The following is a 22,356-nucleotide window of genomic DNA, read 5'->3' on the forward strand; positions in this document are numbered from 1 at the left end:
ATGCTAAGCTTTCTTCTTGTTCCTGTTTGCTGATGACATCATACAGGTCCTTGCATAAGGATACTGATAATGACTTTGGGTTGATGGATGAAATCTAATTTTAAAGGACCTTAGCACATAACTTAGGTTAGATATTCAGGTCATATTCTTTAGGGATATATTTTCATGTCTAACGCTTACCGTAACATTTGACTTGTTGAAGCTTGAGATCCTTAAAGCAGGAAAAAACTAGTGGGCCTTTATCAAATTGAAAATGCTGCACGTACAATGATGGACTGGCATTTAGAAAGTCAGTCTGAAGTAATGAAACTCTCTCTATATAACCAGCTATACATTCATGTTGGCAGAACTGGGAACAGTAGAGAGTGGGATTCTGTAGGCCTTAGCTGTCAAGGAGAAAAGAAAAGCTATCCATACCCTAAAACCTTAAAGAGTCATTTAGACAGATGGGAGAGAAGAAATGTATCTCTAATAGTGAAATTAAAATGGAGAGTCCTATGCTCTGATCTGCCAACAAACTCACTTGGCGATCTCATCTAGAGAAATTTTATGAATACAAATGGCTCAGAAGGCATCCCAAACAGTGCTCACAAATGTGTGACTGTAAATGTAAAAAATATTCATAAATATTAGTATTTTTAAATAAATGTCTTTTAAGTTACTCTCAAATATATGAGAGTATATTAGCCAAAGTTTTGAGAGTATTAAGCATTATTCAAAATTAAATGAACTGAAATGAAATGAAAAAAAATCACCTTCCATAATTGTTCATTTTGTTTAAGACAAAAGGAGTTTCTCCTTTTCTAAAGTTCATTTGTTCTGAGCTTTTTTTTTTAATTTCTTTTCTTTCTTTCAGAAAGGTTTGACTTTTTTCTTTTTTAATCAGCTGATGTGATCATTCTCCACAGTCTTGAGCACACCAGTTAAGCTGTATGATCATGTCTGTGATTAGATCTATATTAAATTACATCCATCTTTATGTATTTCCCAAATATGAGACAGTGTAAGAAAACGTCAGTCTTACAAACCAGTATCATAGTTTGCAAGCTGGAAAGGATACCTACAACAGATGGCATATCTCAGTCGAGGAGCAAGATTGGCCCAAGAAATGAAGCATGGTGTGCAAGAGAAATAATATGGACACAGGTGTTAATAACACATATCATCTATACCATAAACCCCAGGATGAATCAATGATTTAGTAGTTATTGACGTGCAAACCAGACATGTACTTTGTTAGACCAGTCCTGCTGTTCTGCCCTTATTTTCTTTCCTTGTCTATTATGCCTTTCTAAATATGTTCCTGATTATTGCCATCAGCTAGTTTTTCTCACATCCTGTTTTATTGCATGGCCTATAGCTGCAGGGTTTCCCACAGCAAAAAGCATGTTCAGAGCGTGTTTTATATTTTACCTCATTTGTGTTGGTACTACGGACCCACAGACAAGAGGTAACAGTGGAGTTTGCCAAGGCCATACCCAACTGCACCTTCACTGACAGAGCTAAGGAGGCATAATATTTTGCAGTAAGTGAATTTTCCAAGATCCTCTTAGGTATGTGTCAGGACCCTGAGCTCTCCCTTTGTGCCCAACCCCCAGGGTTTGGGGGCTTCTCTTTTCTTAAGAAAAAATAAACTGTCAGTTTATATTCTGAGCTGTAATTGGTTCCAAGTTTTTAATCATTCAAAGCACAATGTCTTTTCACAAGTTACTGTAATACATTCAAGTTAGGAGTTTGAAATCACCCTTTTTAGGGAGAATGCAGGGTTTTCCATTTCTGCATCATGATAAAGAAGAATAAATGCCCTTTGCAAGTGCACAAAGCATCTTGAATTCCCTCCTGCTATTCAGGTACAGTTTTCTTTTATAATTCTAGTCTCCAACCAATTGTTAAGAGAGCTGAGTATGCGTATATTTTCAAGCAGCGCTCAGAAGCCTCGGGATAGACAGGAAGTTATCTACATAACTCTTTAGATGACTTTTCATTATATTATTTACAATCATGGAACTTGTGTGACTCACAGCATCTAGACTTTTGTGAAAGAATACAAACAAAAAGCCTAATACATGAGAAAAGGAGTATAAACAAATCATGTTTTGCTGTTAAATAACAGCCTTACTCCACCAATATGGTAGGTAAATTGCTGGAGTTCAGAGTAAAACAGATTTTGTCTAAATCCTTGTTTTCTTTTCCTGGCTACTGTTCTACGATTCCTTTTTAATCAAAATTTTATGAGATTGTATAGGGATTCTAAAGATTTCAGGGAATATATTTTCTCTTCCATAGTTCTCATTTCTATGTTCCTCTTTAAACCCATTGTTCTCCAATACTACAGCATAATTAGGCCAATTGTTTTCTATGCAAATACTGGAACCACTGAACTGAAGAGAAAAAGGAGAACAACTAATTTAATATCATTTGTATTAAAGGAGAATTCTCTTTCATAAGACTATTGCTAGGATGAATAATAAAAACTCCTACGATTGAATATTTTTCTTCACATTTATTTTTCCTTATTCTCAAGTTCTTCGTATTTTTCATGTTATTAGTGTCTAATATTACAGTTCTACTTATCACTGAAAATATTAAAAGTTGCTTATGTAAATTAAATGGTTAACTATACAATATTAGCGTTTGTTGATTGTTACTTCTAGCACGTTGGACCTCTTCATACTGAATAAATAGATCAACACAAAGACAGGGGGATTTTGAGCTGCAGGCCCAACAGAAACTTTAACTCATGACTAGATTTCATAAACAAGCTGTAAAATTAGTAACTGGCAATGCAGGATGGCACCAGTTCAGAGGACCACGCATGTTGTAACAGCTAATGAAGGTCTGTACAGAAGAGTCCAACTTGCTACCTTCTGCAACTTCATTTGCATGCTTGTCTTTCTCTAACATACATAAAAGAATAGATCCTAGTCAAGGACAAGGCTAAAAGTCACAGTATGTGCACAGGGAGCATGCCTGGGATTGAAATCTCCTTTGTGAGCCCTCCTATGCACCAAGCAAAGGAAAATGTCCCTCCCAGCTGACTGAGAACTGTTCACAGAGAATTCACTGAGCACACCACGAGCAGAATTTGATTGACATGGTACAGCTCCAGTACCCAACCTTACCTCAAAGCAGTAACGGTCTAGAAAGTATCCCAAACTCAGGCTAAGGTCCCATTTGCTTTAATAAGGTAGTAACGCAACTATTCCAAGAGCTGCTTAGGCATTGAGATTGTAATTTGAAAAATAACAATTGAAGTTTCCAAATTTGCTTTTGATCTGTACTGAAATAGAGAGTTTTTATATTTCCACCACCCCTTCCAAGAATAATAAGAATTAAATTAATTTTCTATGTTAATCTGGATAATGAAACTCATGTACCTCTCCAGTGAATGCTTAGTGACCTATATCAAATGAAGCAGTGTCACAGGAAGACAACGAAACGTTCTCATCCGCAAGGTCCTGGTACAGGGGCTAAGGTATCATCTTACTAGGTGAAGTGAGGACATTTGAATCCCTTCAAGCAGGGTTTGGATTGGAAACCATGTAAACATATTTTGTCACAGCCTTAATATTTAGGTAATGGGAAGGAATACTACAGAACCTGTTTATTTTGCAAGTGCCCCAAAATATTAGACAGAACTTTTTCATTCAGCATATATTTTGTTTCTTTTTCAGTGAAAAGGTGTGGGGTTTTTGGTTGTTGTTTTTTTTTTTTTAATTATATGGCCATGCAAATCTTTCTCATTTGGTATGATTGAAGAAAAAGAAGCTAGCACTTTTTTTGTTGTGAGTTGAAAAACAAACAATTATTTGTAACCTCTGGCTCCTCTGGCTTCTATTACAGGAGTAACCACAAACTTGTTAAGTAACCTTACGTAAGTCATTTGACTACCCAGTTTCCATTTTTGCTACTGTAAAATAGGAATAAATATTGTTCTGGCTTCCAAAACAGTTACAAAGAGCTTTGGGATTTTCTTGTGAAGGGGGCTGTGTAAAAGCTGACTCATTTTCTGTGATTATTCTCATGGAAGAAAATCTATTACTGGAATCTTGGCAGAAAGCAATCATAAAAGGGACACAGACATGGAGTAGAACATTTTATTTTAAAACTAAGCTAATTCTTGCAGATACACAGTTTGTTATTCACTTCACTACAACAAATTTCTGGTTTTACAATGTATTCTATACAAATTTATTAATATCAGTGGAATGTGTTTGTGCCAGACTGGTCCTTTTGTAAAGATCCATTTTCCCTGGATTACAACATTTTTCCACAGTAGTCAGAATTTGATTAACTGGAAATACTTTTTTGCTCACGTGAAAGGGTTCTTTTCCTATTCTTTATAATGCCTAGTTTAGTTCTAGTTTCTGAGACTAAGTTTATTATCTTAACTTACATGAAGTACTATGTTTTCACATGTGTATTCTGTATCCATTAAAACTCTCTCTGGTCGTTAAAAACTGCCCTTATAAAACACTGACAATATGTTTGCAGTTCTTTTCCTTATCTTCCATAACACAAGCCTGTCTGGCTCTTTCTTTTTAAAAAAAAATCAAAGATACTAATAGAGTTCTAACAATCAATTCAGCACATATCGAGGACTGAATTAACTGTCGACTGAGTCTGTGATCCTGTTAAAGATTTGTATACTAATTTAAACAGAAGGAAAATGTACCATTGGGGATAAATATTTTTAAAAATATATATTGAATGAAGAGGAATAGGTAGTGCTTAAACGGTTTTTCCTATAATTTTTAAAAACATTTAATCTTATATATTATAAGATCAGGCAATGTCCCTTTAAATCATGTACTAGTCACCTGACTCCACCTTATTTTGGAAGCTTTTCTACTAAGGAAAATATGTTCTAAATAAGAAATGAGTGAGTATTTTGTATTTAAATGAGCACTTCATTTCCCATGAATAAATTTGCAGGTTTTGATAATGACAAATAATTTTATTTAATTTTTCAAAACAAAAGTGAATTTAACCTTTATTTTTGTAGTCTGATATCTGAGATGATACAGTATGCTTGGAGAATTTTACCTTTTCAGATGCTAAAAACCTGAAATTGATTTATTCCTTGGATGAGAAAGCTTACTTCTAAATGGAATACAGTTTGCTTCCCCTAAACATAATGTAACTTTTACTGTGATGAATAGGTTTTCAGTATTCAAACTGATTACTCAATTTAGCAGAAAACTATAAGTTTAATGAGACATTGAACAGCAATGCTCAAGAAAAACTTCCAATTTTCTTCGACAATATGACAAATGTTCTCCAAACACAACATAAGCAGCAAGTTCTCCTTCAGATCTGCAGTGCTGATCAATTTTGCTGTACTATGAATGCATTTAACAATTTCTTATTTGCTGGACATATGAAACCATGTCACTGGTAGTAATTTAGTTCTTGGTCTGAGTACTATGTAAAGGGGATCACAAAGAAGAATGAAGAACTAACCTTTTTTAGTGATTTTTATTATTCATCAGGATTTTAAAAAGTTAAAAAAATACTTTCTTTATAAAGAAATAATTGTGGCCAGATTTTCTCTAAGGGTTAAACTTCCTTCAGCTAGGCAAGTGGCGAGAGATGCTCTTTCAGATCTAGCTGGAGTGGTTGAAAATGTTACTACTCCCAGAAACTCATCATTAACCATTTCTAGAGGGTGGTGGAGTAGAAAATGTGTTTTTCTTGATCATCTTCCAAGCACAGTCTGTCACATTAGTGCAGAGGTTGGTTTAAGGTAATTGGCCTGCCTTTGTACCAAAACAAACCAGAAATATTCATCTGTTCTGCTCTGCGAGGAATAACCTTACCAAGTGGGGGAATAGCAAGAAAGAGAAGTGCGCCATTTTTTTTACCACTAAGCACAGATCGATATAGGAGACCCGAGAACTATCAGTTCTCCTAACTGGGTATAAAGAGTAGCTGGTGATAAACACAACTCTGTTTCTGGAGATGATGTTGTTTATTCCCTGACCCTTGTCATTCTGTATTTTTTAAAGTTTGAATCTTCTGACTGCTTGGAAAAAAAGTTTCCTACTTATGTAGCATAGAAATTTTCTTAAGAGGAATTCTGACCTTTTCTATATGCGCTACCCAGTAAACAGTCAAAATAACAAATACACATAAATAAAAAAGAGAACAGTTCATAAAACAGAGGGAAAGGGCCAAATTCATAGCAAACATTTTTTTCAATTACTGATTTGCCCCTTTCCCCCTTTTCTCCACCTGATACTCTCCTGCAACCCTGTGGGGCTCTGCAGCTATCGGTGTGATTAAACCTAGGCGGAACTCCTTCTCAAGGGGAGTTCTGACCTTCTCTCCTTGTACTTCACAGCCTGCCAGCAATGGTGGTGCCTAACAGAAACCTAAGATTAATTGCCTACCTCACATACTGGGAATGTCTGTCACCTTTTCCTCCCCAAAAATAAATACATCTCTCTTTGTTTTGTTTTGTGCTTTGTTTGTTTTTTATTTTTTCCTGACAATGACGGCACCACAAGCCACTGACTTTTTAAGTTGTTCCTCATTCTTATCTGAATACATTTTCTGTGACAGTACTATTTTAACATCTCACTTGCGGCACTATTTATTCTCCTGTTGTTTTATAACTCTTTCTGAAATAAAGTTCTCCCCAGCTTTCATCTGCTTAGAGCAGGCCAGGTGTCACCTAGAGCAGGCCAGGTGTCAGCCTTGCCAGCCTCATCAGAAGTACCTGATTATCCTCTCAAGTGAGCTCAAGGTTAAGTATCTTGACCTCAGAGTTTGGAGTTCTGAATTGCACCATATCTCATTCACCTCAAAGTCAAAGATAAGAGTTTGAACCCCCTTGTGGAAGATGAAGATGGAAGATCATTGTTTAAACTCAGAAAGATCTGTATTTTCTTATCTTACTCAGATCAATTTGATCTCTAGCTGCTGCAATTTCTATCAGCTTTTGTAACAGCTTGTCTCTTTTTTCTGTTCAGCTCTTACCCAGCAAACTTTCTGAATTAAGTGCTGTGAAAAGCAAATAGATTTCACCACACAGACCAGAAGAAAACAGTAATAACAAATAGAAGATGTAAAATATGTGATGGATTTGACTTTCAATATAAAAGAATTTTTATGAAAGCCATTTTATGAGATTCAACCAAGCTCTAAATGAGTTTCCTTATAGAAAACATTGAAAAATAACCAACAGTATGAAAACGTCTTCACCATAACAGGTAACGGGAAAGGGAAGGATGTTATGGTTAACTTTTAAATTCCTAATGTATGGTACATATATCTTTAATCTTGCCTATGGTTCTTTACCATAAACACTTTTGGTGCAATCATGCATGTAAAACTTCAGCCATGTTAGAAAGACATTTTGTGAAAGCCCATGGTTTAGTCTGATTTCACAGCTTAAGTCTATAAATAATCAGTGTTCATCCTGAAAACCAGACGTTAGTGTCCGAGGAATTCTGTTCAGGTATGTAACTGTTGCAAGGCAAAGTATCAGGATGAAAGTGAAATTTGTCCGTGTTCTTGCTCTCAGTGTTATCATCTATGTAAATATGAAAGCAAAGCTCCATAGGGAAAAATTGTATGAGACCTGTTTTCCTTTAAAATTCCATCAATTTTTTAGGCCTGTCATTTTATAAATAATGAATTTCTCTTATTATTTTCTCCAACATACTTCCAAAAAACCCTATATAAATTTTAAAATTACATGATTTCCCAATGGAGTTGATAGTTCAGAGGATAAAATGTGAATTTCAGAAATAAAGATAATATTATTCTTTTTAGATTTCCTTTCATTGTGTAGAATATACGTGCTTGTATTTCTCTTCATTAGAGATGGGTGAATATCACTAAATATTTTCCATGACTATTTTTTGGAACACATGTGTGACTTTCTATCTGCTATTTTTTCCAAATAAATTTAATTCCAAGGAATATTCAGGTGATAAAAAAATTCTAAAATTAGTACTCACTAAAGATTAATTGCAGTGTGACATGGTTGGACAACCATAGGAGGCACATTCAAAATAGCCCTTTTGAATATTTGCAGCATCAGCTTTTAAAAGCACAGTCAGCCAAAAAGGGAACTGAAACATTATCACTTGGCTTATATATCCAAGAGAGCATAAAGGAACAAGAAAAAAAATGGTCTCTTTTTCCTCAGCTTTATCATTTTTCTTTAATATCTTCATTTTCTTAAAATATCATCATCATTAAAACTTTTATCTTCTTAGTTATTCTTAAAAGCATTAAAACCAGACATTTGAAAATATAAAGATTTGTGCTTTGAACGTTGTCCTTCAATCTTTAATCCACCTCTTTTTCCATCCTTTTTGTTTTAATATGGCAACTTTTCAAGGGGTGGTGTTTTATTTTAACAGTGTAATGCATGTTGCTACATTGCAGTGGAGAGTACCTTGAATGGTACGAAGTCTTTATGTCAAGCACTACTGCAATACTGCAATAAAAGAAGCAGCAATACTTTCAACAAAGAACTGGCAGTCTTAGGACTTGATCATGCAAAAACAAACTTTGGTTCATACTGGATGTCTTTCAAGTACCTCTTCCTAAAGTCTCTTACTATTCCTTAATATTAAGTGGTTTATATTATGTACTGTATGTACCAATCTTTCAAAAACAGATTTTACAGAACAAAAATATTCACCAATAAACTGCTATATTAAGCTGTGTAGAAAAACATGTTTTCCTTTAAGAGATCAGAATTGATTTTCAAAGGAAGGTCTACATTTGCTTTGCATCATCCTTCAGCTCATACTGGAAAGAGCACAATGTAGCCAAGTCTTTGGCTTCTTCTCAGCTGTTTCCAAAGTGAGCCAACAACTGATGTCAAAATGCTCATTTGGCCACCACATGATGTCTGTCTTCTTGGGAACCTTCCAAACAGTTTCTCTGAGCTATTTCAGAGCAGTGATTATCACCTGTCCTGGTGATTTTGTGAAGGTACAAATGTCAAAGTTTCAGCTGGAAAAAATATCTGCACAAAAAAGTAGTGTAACACGCTATACCCTTTAATAACAGAAAACTGCAGATGTTTCACACAGATTTTGTTTGCATTAAGAAAGGCACAAAGATATAAATGCAGTAGATAATAGAATCAATAGATTAGTCAAGTAGGTTCTTATGATGACATGATAAAATAGAATATATGTTGCATATGTGTACATATATTACTATATTAATCAGAATATGCTACTTATTCTGCATCTATAGTATTAAAAGTGTACTTAATATTTCTAAATACATATGTATCCTATATGTATTAATAATCACAAGGTATAAATATCATATAATTTATGAAAGCAAAAATATGAACCAGATTGACTGGCAATGCCTCTTCTTATCAGATATCACAACTCTCCTCTGAAAGTGCAGGTCTCAAGGTCACTTTCCCAGACCAATTTTCAGCAGTCTAAGGGTTACTTTTCAGACAGTAAAAGGAAAATATGAATTTGAGATCAGAAAAGCTAGTTCCAAGTGGCTATTGGTCCTGATACAATGATCAGTGCAGAAAGAGGCAACATGAATTCATCCATTTGCTTTGAGATATAACATAATCCTCATTGGCCTAACATCTCATTTTTTTTGTGTTTTTCTCCACTAATTTCTCTGCATCTTGGTTACATCTACTTTGTGTCCAAAAGTTATAAATAAAACCCATGGAAAATATTCCTATATGTGTGGCAAGCCAAAAATAGGCAAAGAATAAAATTACTGAAGATAATTAAACAAGAAAACATGAATGTAAGTTACTACAGCTTTTCTGCAATGTCACAAAAATAAATATGAAAAACTTCCTATTTTAGGCATCAAAATCTTTGACAACTAGCAATTTAAATTTTCAATTGAATTTGCTGTTTATAGTTTGGGACTTTTTGCTTGTTATGTGCTTAGTTTTTCCTTCTGTTGTTCAGAATAAGAAAATGAGCTGAATAAAGAGCTCCAGTATTCTGGAGCTTTGGAAACCATGTAAGTTTTCACTAACAAAACTTGCAAGTTCATTGCTCCAGGCCCTAGGCAAAGGACTCTGTTCCAATGGTCTTTCTTTTTCTCCACGTAGAGTTTAACAGGTCTGAAGAGCTATGTCTCCAGTGGATACAAACTTTGTTTAACTTTCTTGGGTGCATGTGAAACTATCAACATGGAATGTTTATAAGCCCCAGGCCTGTAAGGATTAGACGAATACAATTTTTTTGCTTTCTCGTCTGCTTCAAAAGCAGTTAGGGGTTATGTATACCAGTTTCACAAAGCACCTAATTCAGACCTAGGTTTAGGTGCTTAAGTCCAAGAGAGAGGGAAAATTTCCTGAGTATCTCCCCTCAGAGTTTTCTGTTGCCTGTTTAGCCTGAGGTGTTGTAAATCTCATACCCAGATCTGTTGATGGAGTGTACCTGACTCCTAGAGACATCTAGCTTATGAATTACAGTTCTGGAAATAGGCACTATGCCATAATTCACAAATTTCTAGCTTGAGGATTTCACCCATGATCCCCACTACAATTAAATGCAATATTGCTATTTCAGTAGAAGCAGGCATCAGAAGCAGGACCATTTTCCAGAACCCATATTCCTCAGAATCTAGTTTTGAAACAGAACCTCATCTGGAAGCAATTGGCATTGCTGTTGATGTTAACTTCAAATGAATTTAGGGAAAGTGATTCAATTTAAAATCAGATGACACTTGACCCAACTCTCAATATAATCTGTAGAACATGAAAAATATTCAAAATGTCTTAAATAGCCAAGGGAAAAAAAGTTACAAGTTAATTTACTTAGACTCTTATAATTCACCAATTGTTCAGCCTTTCCAATGGTCTTGCTAAAATATTTTCATTACTAAATGGAAAGATAATATGCAGAACACCCACTGATACATTTTCTAGAGGCAAGTAAAATGAAGCTAAAATTCATACACTGTTGATACGGTTACTTCTAGCCATTCATTGTAATATAGCCACTGTGAATTTTAGTCAGTCACTGTGAGATAACCATTTGGAAGTACCTTTTTGAAAATGTTTGTAAACTCTGATACAAAAATACAGTTTTAATTGTGTAGATTCAAAATCATCACCATAAAGTTAAGCATAAGTCAAAAGCATAGACTTATGAAAAGTCTTTTCCCTTCTCAGGGAAAATATTTCTATGGTTCCATCGATTCTGATGTGTTAAAACTTAAATGTAATACCCTGAATATTTACATTGAATTTCTAACTCAGGACCACACAAACTAAATTTTTAGATTAATAATTATTTTTAATTATTTGCAGTTTTCTAAAAGTCACCTGATCATTCATCAACAAAATAATTGTTTCTGTTAAAGAAAGCAGCTTTTTAATTATTTAAAGAATTCCCATCCAGTAGCAACAAATCAGTTGTGGAATGTTTCCCACTTGATGAAGACACTTAAATTGTACTAACAAAACTAGAAATTACTGAGAAATTCATCTGGGTTTTAAACAATATGCTGTTTGGTAGAACTGATAATGCCTTTTCACATCTAAGTTTCACAGTTCTCCAGCTCAGATGAAAAGCTTGTGTCAAATTTGCCCTGTGGTCATTTTGATGTCAACTTAACTTTTCATTTGTTTGTTCGCAATGTTCATGTTCTTACTAAGAAGGAAACAAGGTGTAGGAAAGCAAGGCTGCCATTAAACTTTTGCACAGCATGTTTTTTAGACTGATTGCTTATTGTTCCTGGCCTCCTGTATGCAAATCAGACAATTACAAACTTATAATCTAAATGTAAATATGAACAATATGAGAAACTCTTCGACAACAATCAAAGGCGTCCTCATCAATATTAGAAAAAATAAGATTATTATTATCATAATCATAAGATTAACAAAACTTTATTTCAACATTTTACCTTCACAAATGAACTGAGGGTTTTTTCTGTGAAAAGAAGCACGTGTAAAACAAGAATCTAGGGAAATATTTGAGAGCTCCTTCCTGAGGATTTTGGGTGAAAAGACTTAGACTCACAGAGGGCTTTTCAGAACACTGCACGCTCTCATGAAGGAGGTCTCTATGAGTAATGTATTTCTTGGCCAAGTCTGTGTTCTTTGCTTTCCTGCCACATTCTCCTGAGATGAGAATATTACTTGAAAAAAATCCCCGACTGCCAAGACACAGAGGGAATTCATATTATTTAAACAATTGGAGGGGCTAGAGAAGATTAGTAGTGAAACTCAAACCTCAAGGAAGAACATGAAAGAAGAAGAACGAGACTGGGAATTCAACTCAGTGTTATCAGAAGTAGCAGCTGATCTTCATCAACCAAAACTGTCTTGGAAGAAAAGTTTTATATTGCCCTTGCAATATAAATTTGTGGGACTGATATTCCACAAATTTACAAATGGCTAGACAGACTTCACAAGAACTTCAGCCCTCTTTCTCACATATGTCCTGTTACCTTTTCCAGTAAGTAAACTGAATGTGGAAGGACACAGAAGAAACTTGTCCCTATTGCATCTGCATCCAGTCTTACCAAATTTGTCTGTATGTTTGGTAGTTAGATTATGACACTTGATCAAAGTGATTTCAGCTGTGTATTTGCTGTTTCTTATGAAACCCACCTCGGCAACCCCTACAGCTTTTGAAATTAATACAGTGAAAGACTTCTGCTTTAAAATATATCTGGTTACCTACAGACTTTATTCTTTGCAGCTGCTTCCACTTGATATAAACTCTGCCACTAGAAGTAATTGAAAGTGGTGTAATCATAACTTACAATGATAGCTTATGAATTGCCATTCAAACAGAATCCAAAATCATTAAGCTAATAGAGCAACAATATGAATTTATGCTATCCTGACATTTCTTTAGTTGCCCAGCTCCTGATCATTGATTAAATTTTTGTTTCACTAGACTAAAAATAATGATGCAGAGATTTGACTTGGGAAACAAGAAGGAAAGGACAAGATTTATTATAGTTTTGGTCTGAAGGTTCTGTATTGGCCAAGCACTTCTCGTACTGCCATTTTCAATGGATTGCTCTGACAGAAAAGGTCACAAAGTTTTATGCTGGAAAATAAAGAATAAAATAGAAAAGGAGAAATATAATTGTTTTGGTTGAAAAGTTCAGCAAGGTCTAGACCCGTTGGACAGTTGGACACTGATTTTATTTTACTACAGGGTCACACATTGCAGTGACAGCAAAGTCAATTTGGTACTGCAGCTGATTCAATTTCCTGTGTCTTACATGGGGAATAAAGTATCTTTAAAAAGACAGTATATTTTCAATAATCTTTCAAATCATTTGTCTCTAACAACTGCTTAGAAGGCTGACACTGAAATCCATTTGCTTATCAAAATGTTTTCTTCTCCACAGTGTGTAAAGCTTCATGCCGGTTATTGTAAACTTGCCATTGATTTTCCAAACAGTTGCTGCAGAGAGCTGGGGTAAAAGGAAGGTCACATTTTGAAGAAAAATGGATAGCTGAAAGGTCTAATAAGTAAAATAGATGACAGATAGTATTTTTGTAGATTGCAAGCTTTTCATTTTCAAGGCATATTGAACAGTGTTCATTTCACTTCATCACAGTCCACAATGATACCAAAAAATATCTTTAATTCAAAGTAAAGGAGAAATACAAGATTTGTCAGTCTTGGAAAGCTGGCCATTCATTTCAACAATTGCAGAACAAGACTTTTTTTTCCCCTTGAACATGAGTGCTTTCACTGCTATTTTGGAAAAATAAGAAAAATTAAACTACGATGTTGCTTATTTCAGAGTACTAAGGAGAATACTTTTTCCTTATATACTTATATTTTCATTCCAAATAGATGAAAGAAATAGCCACCTATAGAAATTCAGCATGAGTTGACCTTGGAGATGAGAGCTAATTAACTATGTTCTCCAAATGTCTTCAGCACATTAAAAAAGTTAGTATTCTTGAAATGATCATACAATAGAAGCCTTCAGAGTTGAATCAAAGCTTCAGTTCTAGAATAAATGACTTATTCTAGAGGAGCTAAGTTACCTGTAACTTTAAGTGAAGTCATCAGTTGTCTTAATACATTTTATCTGTGAGCGGTGCAACATTCCCCACTGAAGTTTTATGTCTTTGGTGTCTGACTTGTATTTTAGTATGTTTTCCTTTCTTTGATTAATTTACATAGAAGAATGCTTGCTGTTCCTGCAGAAAAACAGGCATTTTGGAACTGCTAATGCATGCAGTTGAAATGACAGTTAATTCATCGAAGAGCTTTCACACCTATTTCCATGGGATTCAGTTATGCCTGATACTATTGAAAAAAAAAATTCATAATGTAAAAGGGCAACATTACTTATTCTTAGATCAATTAAAACTTTTTTTTTTTTAATAGATAGGAAGAGAAGGTGCAAAGTGGTCTTACAGGTTTAGGACAACCTTCTGTTTTTCATTAAGACTGTGTCCTGAAAGAAAGGAAAGAAGTAAAGAAAGGAAGAAAGTTATTTCCTTAAATAAAAAAGGGAATGAAAAGATTGTTTCAAAACATGTCAGCAAGCATTCTTTTTTTCCATAATTCAGGAACTGTAGTTCTAAATGAATCAAGGTATTCCTAACGTTTACTGCATATAATACAAAATTTTCTCATCATTACAATATTTTGACTAAGGTTCTTGCATAAAGAATGACAAACTTAAATTGTATTTTAGGACATAATTTTAAAACATAGTAAGTAAAAGGGAGTGGCTACATAGGCAATAAATGCATGTAACTGATAATCCTAATTCACCAAGGAAATTAGGATCATTTATTTACTTAATGAAATTTATACTACTTCATACTCATTTTAGAGAATAAAGTCTAACAAAGGTGAAAAAAAAAAAATCAATACCTGAATAGAAAGCAACATATATTAAAACACTCTCATAAATAAAACCAAGACCATTTAATGAACACAGAAAGTTGTTTTGATGAGGAAATGTCACTAGAAATAGCTATATGAGTTTACATTTTGAAGTTAACCTCCAAAAATAAAAAATGCAAAATTAACAAAGCAAATTACTTGCTACCAATAGGCTGCATGTCAGATGAGACATCACTGAAGGGACTAAGAACTTTATGTTCCTAAAGAGCTTGCCAGACTTTATGTTTGGGCATACCAAAACTGAAGAGCCAATTTGTGAGGCAATTCACCAATCCACCTGAAAAAGAATGGAAAAATCAGGCCTTTCAAACTTCAGAAATACTTGAAAAGTGACCTCAGGTTGCTTTGTCAACAAAGTATAGATGTGACTAGACATGTCACCAGGAAATACAATTTGTGCCAGCTGGAAAAACAGAGAACAAATACTGGTATTCTTGGGACGGCATGGCCACACAGCCTTCCTGACTGCACACTTCATTGGGCTCTGCAATCTATTGTGATGCCCCTTCCAAGTATTGAAAAAACATATCCCTCCCTACCAAATGTTTCTACTGAGGATCTGGGAAAACAGTGAAGACTAGTCAGCTTCAAAACACTTTCCCCATCACTATAACTCCTTTCCCAGCGCTTGTGCAGTTCACTGCCTGTACTACCTCTCTTAGCAGAAGGGGTGCAAGAGCAGAAGCAGATACCAAATGGAAGTGGAGGCCAGCAGCAGAGCCACAGTTTTCCTCCTGACAGAAAGGAGTTGGCCTGGCCTCATCGCCCTAAGACTAGTGTCTGGAAAAGTTGTTCTGCCACTTAAGTAAACCAGCACAAGCTGTGCACAGAGCAGGGGCTGCTGCCGTGAAACCTGGAGGATTCTTCTTTTCTATTCACATTAAGCCATGATTTCACCACTCTCATCAATGTGACACCCTAGAGAACTACTTTGCTTATGCTTGAATAGCTCTGCTATTTGGACACAAATATGCAATGAATATCTAACATTGCTAATGCAGGAATAGCCACACTGTTTTTTACCTTTAAATTCTAGAGGTTGTAACAGAGGTTTAAAGTGGTGCACTTCTATTAAAAATACAATAAATATACAGGACTGTGGAGAAAGACTGATAACATAGTGGCTTAGTGAGCTGGACTAACCTGGGGGCTCAAATCTAGGTGCCAATCATTTTGATTAACAGTGCAGGGAAGGCTATTCAGCATGAAGTTACTCCATGGCAGCCCATTTTCTGGTGCTTTTGCCATAAAGTAAGAAGATTACTTAACTTCCAGTCTGGAGACTGGAAACTGGCTGGTTATAATGCTGGGAGTTGATTAGGCTATAAAACTGAAGCCATGCTTACTAGGTGATTTGAATCACTGGTTAAGAAAGTCCCTTCCAATCATCCGGTACAAGGGTTTGCCCACATCCTTCTCTTCTTTTCAGGGATTCCCCTTTCTCACATTATCCAAGTTACACCTCTTGCCATTTCTACTTCTGTACCTTGTACTCAGGATGGTATAATTCTACCAGTTATGCAATTCCCCAAAATGATTAGAACTGCCTTGATGATACCACACAGCTGTAAAACTTTCCTGTGAGTGTTTCTCACCATGACATTTTCTCCATAGCTGCACAGAGCAAATTAATTGGTGATGAAAAATAGCTAAAGACTGAAGTGAAGTTCTTTGACTAAAACTACTGGTTTGGTGATGAAACAAGGTACCAGATAAATCTGCAAACTCAATTACACTGAGAATATGAGCTTCTCCATAGTCAGTAACAGCTATACTGTATTCAAGCAGACTATGTAAATCATGAAACCCTGCAGAAATTAATACACAAATCCAAAAAAGCAAAATTCCTATATGAGGTGGCAGCTTCATCATGCAACTGAACTGAAACCTTTTGAAGGGATGTTCTTTTTTCCCCTCTTCCTTTACGCCTATGGGATTTTTAATTGTCATCACCAACTAGTGTATACTTTTGTTTGGGTTTTTTTTATTATTTTAAAAGTAATTCAAATGCTAAAAATATGCATTAAAATATTAATGTTGTTAATGCACCAATAGATATAATTTTACCATAGCACGTGTTAGATACAATTATTAAGTGTACACACACACACACAGAATTTTTAAGCTCTTGTTGAAACTCAAAAAAAATTGGGATATTCGGTACTAAAGTTTCAAGAACATCCTTATATCACTTTAATCTGTTTTTTTAATGCTGTGATTGAGAGATTTCAGAATGCAGTGTAATTTGACAGATTTTATATGTTGCTACACCACCTTTAACAGCCAAACTATTTCATTTCAAGACATACCAAAAAAATCCTTACTGCAGTTGTCTTAAATTAGTGTTGATTTAGGAGAGTTATTCCCATTCTTCCATTCAATCTTGCTTTTTCAAGATAAGAGCACTGTATGTAGAAATGGAAAGATGGAACAGATAGAAACAACTCTGTTCAATGAACTTTAAAAATCTGATTTATATTGACAATAGGAAGGAAATATTTTTTTTGGTGATTCTATACATACTTATCTAGAGGACTAGGTGGCTTGCTGGATTAATACACCACTTTCTTCTTTCTCACTTGCTTTCTATCATATCTCTGGAGATTGGAGACCGAAGTTTTTCAAATAAAAAATGGTTTCTAAAGAAAATTAACTTGGTATGGTCACCTATGTTTTCCCTGAATGTTTTTTGGTATTTCTAGGCACCCACACTGAATACACAGTTTTACAAAACTACAATTACAAAGCAAAATATATATATATGTTGTGTATGTATGTGCATATATATAGTCCTTATATATATACACACACATATACATACAGCTATCTATACAGTCCATATATATGTATATATTTCACTAGCAATTTTAATTACACATGAGGGTTAAACTAAACTATTAAAATTTACATATTCACTTCAACAGCAAACACTGGGGAAATAAATACCAGAGCCATTCTACATCTGGACCTAGCATATGCAGTATCTACTTCATTAATATCTAGTCTCTTTCAGTTTTCATCTATAGTATTCTGATTTTTTTATAGTGTTTATATGCTTCCTACTTGAAAACTTCATGACTAGTGCCATGAATTATTTTATTTCTAATTTCCTAATTCAACCTACAATGAAAGCATATAATTCATACACATTTATTATGAAAGTTCAGAAACTTTGCATAAATTTTTAAAGTAAGTTAAACAAAGCAAATATAAGATGTGTTCACAGAATACTTCTAGTTTTCAAACTGGCATACATATGGAACACAGATCTGAAAAGCCAACTAAATTTAATGAGAATCTGTATGTTGACTCAAAGACTTTGGCTCAGACTGAACATGACTGAGTCTATCGCTTATTTCCAGCTGCTAAACTATAGTGGCCAACAGCTAACTTTAGCTAGATACTTTGAATACATTTCTGTTATTATTTTTCCATGTAAGCAATCTTAACTTTTGCTACATGGATACTAGGCAGTCATAAAGTAAAGTGACAGATGGTCACTACAATGAAAAATAGGAGAATTAATAGTCTGTGCAACAAAGGAAGAGGTTTATCAAACAGCTTTCTGATCCGAATGAAGAAATTATGGGAAGATCTATTTGGTACACTGAAATATGTCATAAAATAAGCAAACAAGCTGATTATAATGAAATTATATAGAACCATTTTTGTGTTTTGCTGCTTTAAAAACTTATGATTGATTTTGCTTGGTGAAACTGAATAGTCATTTTGAAGACTGTTTATAGGGTTTCTAATTTTTGCAGGGCTCTGAAGCACAAATATGTAGTAATTCATTAGATAGTCTAGTTTCTATCCACGTATATACTCTAAGCCTGAGCAAAATGGAGTCTAACAATGTATTTAAAGCCCCTTTCATGCTGATATTACCTCACGTTTACTCTCTGGCAATTCACGTATGCTTCCTACAGAGTACATGCTTGTGCCAGGAAAAAACATGTGTCTTTGTGAACAACAATTATTGCTAAACCTTTCTTCTTCTGTTTGTTTTTGTTAAGAGCCTTGATGTATCTGGTGTTTGCAGTGGCTGAGGAGCTCATCTTCATTTCTTCAAGAAGTAAGAGCATATCTGTACGGTGAAGTCAAAGAATAAGTACTGCAGGATAACTAGGGTGGGGATTTTAAACACTTCTATTTTAAATTTTGAATTTTAAATTTTAAATTTTAAATTCTTCTATTTTAAGATTTTAAATTCTTCTACGTTGTATAACAGTGTACAGTGTTGTTGGTGCTGTCATGGTTGAGGAAGGTCAAGTTGCCAAGAAAGGTGGTATCTGTTATGAGACCAGTTTTTGCTAAAAAAAAATGACTGCTTCTAGAACATCGTAAAACGGACTTGTGTGAGGGGATGGGGGCCAAAGGTTGCTTTTCCTGCATGTTTGTTTGTTTGTTTGTTTGTTTCCTAATTGTACCACTTATTCTGATCAATTATTACCTCTCCCTGAAATCCTTGCACTTCTGAATTTATGTTCTGTGCTCGCAGCCCAGAAGGCCAACCATATCCTGGGCTGCATCACAAGAAGCATGGCCAACAGATCGAGGGAGGTGATTCTGCCCCTCTACTCTGCCCTGCTGAGACCCCACCTGGAGTACTGCGTCCAGCTCTGGAGCCCTCAGAACAAGAAAGACACGGACCTGTTGGAGCAGGTCCAGAAGAGGGCCATGAAAATGATCAGGGGGATGGAACACCTCTCCTATGAAGAAAGGCTGAGAGAGTTGGGGTTGTTCAGCCTAGAGAAGCGGCAGATTCGGGGAGACCTTATTGCAGCCTTTCAGTACTTAAAGGGGGCTTATAAAAAAGATGGCAGCAAACTTTTGAGCAGGGCCTGTTGTGACAGGACAAGGGAGAATGGCTTTAAACTAAAAGGGGGGAGATTTATACTAGATATAAGGAAAAAACTTTTTACGCTGAGGGTGGTGAAACACTGGCACAGGTTTCCCAGAGAGGTGGTGGATGGCCCATCCCTGAAAACATTCAAGGTCAGCTTGGATGGGGCTCTGAGCAACCTGATCTAGTTGAAGATGTCCCTGCCCATGGCAGGGGGGTTGGACTGGATGACCTTTAGAGGTCCCTTCCAACACAAACTATTCTATGGTTCTATGATTCTATGTTGACCACACACATGGGCATCCTTATTGCCAAATGGTAATGCCTCTGTGGACGTCAGGTTAATCAAAGCAGGTTAACCTAACAGTACAAAAGCACCGTATACAGGTGGCATGGGAGATGTAACAAGGCCAGTCATTGTGAAAAAGCAACTGTTATAAACAAGGTGCTCAACAATATCTATACTGCTAATTTTCTGTTAAGTACTCAAGTCATAGCATCTACCTATTCTGGTCACAGAGGAATGACTGAAAGAATAAGCTCAACTTAACTGATGGATTCAAAATTCAGAAGGACTTGCTTAGTTTCTTGGTTTGTAAGCCACCTTGCTATTTTGCAGAATAGGCTAGTAAAATGTTACACTGCTGGTCACATAATACAGTCTTAATTTCAATAGAGAAGACTAGAATAATGAATTTTTACAAACTTATAAACTGGTGTTCATAAATACAGTATTTACATAATGTGTTGATTGTCATGTTGCAAACAGAAATGCTTGCATTTAATACTGAACCAAGAAAAACCTGTTATCTCAAATACCAAAATAAACTTTCTCTCTTATACTGCTCATTTAAAGCTTCTGTCAAAACTTGCTTTTCTGACTAGCTTGCTACTGCAAAATTAAAGAAATTAAAGCATGTGCATCTTCACAGTTAGGGGAAATTACTTTGCTAAACTCTGCCAAGAGACACAGGTGTGACAGAAGAGTCTTTGCCTCCAAGATAGAAAAACTGCAGTAAAGTTATTTAAAAAATGTTACAGCTGAAATACTGAACAAAAGAAAAACTCATTTGTTAGCTATTTGATCATCACAAGTCTTTAAGCATGGTCTCAAGATGGTGCAGCTTCTATCTCAGCTTTCCTCTTGGACAAAACAACTTTACCTTTTGAGCCAAACTGAACTCTATAATTTCCGGAACTGTATTATAGAAAGGAAAAATAGGGAGATATTTTTCTTTAAAATCTAATCTATGTGATCTGGACCACAGGCACCTACTTGCTTTTCTTCTAACTGGAAGAATATTGTTATTGCATATCACTGGGGTGTAATGATGCAATTGTTTGGGTGCCTCAATTTTTAATTTCCACAATTTAAGATATATGAGAACATTATAAGTCTAATGCCAGCTCCAGGTGTTGTGAGATTGTACGTAAATGAGAATAGTAACTGCCGTTACCAATATTCCTACCTTAAACCATTGCAGTTCTTTTGTTGTAGAATTTTGTCTGCAAAATGTACTAAAACCAAGAGTAGTTATTTTCTTCATTGCTTACATGATAGTGAATTGTTAATTTTTGTTACTTAGAGGTAAGTTGTAGCAATTTTGTTACTTGGAGGTTTTATATCAGACCAGACTGAGTAGATGATCCACTCAATAAGGCTGTTTTATTAGTTTCAATATATAAGTAAGGTCAAACATATGGACAATGGCCTTTATCAAAAGCATTTTCATGCATATTAATTCCTTTACGCTTATGTCATTTGATCCAAGTGGGGCTCAGAGAAGGAAAATTAACTTGGTTGTTTTTTGGTGTTTTCCCCCCTTCCAAAGAATGGAATAACTATTAATCTTGTTCAGTAAAGAATTTCCATTAAAAGAAAATATCTTCTATTCCAAAGGAGACATATGAATATATGGTAATTTTACATCCATATGGAGTTTGAACTTCATATCTTGGCAGCTACCTGCATGGAATTTCTACTGATGATTTTCTTCTGTTGGAAATACCTCTTTCTTTTAAAATTTGTTTTAGTCCTTTTGGAAAGAATTAAATTACTGAAAAAGAAATTATTTGGAAGCAGTGAAACAATGAAAAAAAAAGAAGAAGAATTAGAAATATACAGATGGTGAGAATGAGAAACATTTAAAAGGAAAGTTAAAAGGAAATTGTGACAGTACAATTAAAACCAGTGAAGAATTTATTTTTATTACAAATTTCAAAGAGAAAGAATATTTCCTCAGTTCAACCTTGTTGGTGATGATGCACTGAAAGGTCTTTTGGGAAAAAGAAAATACTTGCTAAATTTTTTTGAGTTACAGTTGCAAAGGGCTAAATATAAAATAATTTTTTCATATGTCTGCTTCAAATATTTTAATCAATACTGAAAATACTAGTGTAATTTATTAATATTCATGTAATCTACTAGTTTGCATTGAAAAGAATGGGCAAAAGCTTATTTTTGTTTACTGGAGCCATAGCTAAACACCTTCTGTAAGAAAAAAAGCTCAAACTGGAAGACATTTAGTCCTCTGTCTAGTTTTTATGTCTGAGACAGACAGTGCAATACTGAATGAGTTATTTTTCATAGTTCCACCTCTGCAAAGTGGGGAATCAAGCTGTTTTCTTCTTACTTTTTTTTTT

This window comes from Pygoscelis adeliae, unplaced genomic scaffold (assembly GCF_000699105.1).
Source record: "Pygoscelis adeliae isolate BGI_AS28 unplaced genomic scaffold, ASM69910v1 Scaffold167, whole genome shotgun sequence".
Classification (NCBI taxonomy): Eukaryota; Metazoa; Chordata; class Aves; order Sphenisciformes; family Spheniscidae; genus Pygoscelis; species Pygoscelis adeliae.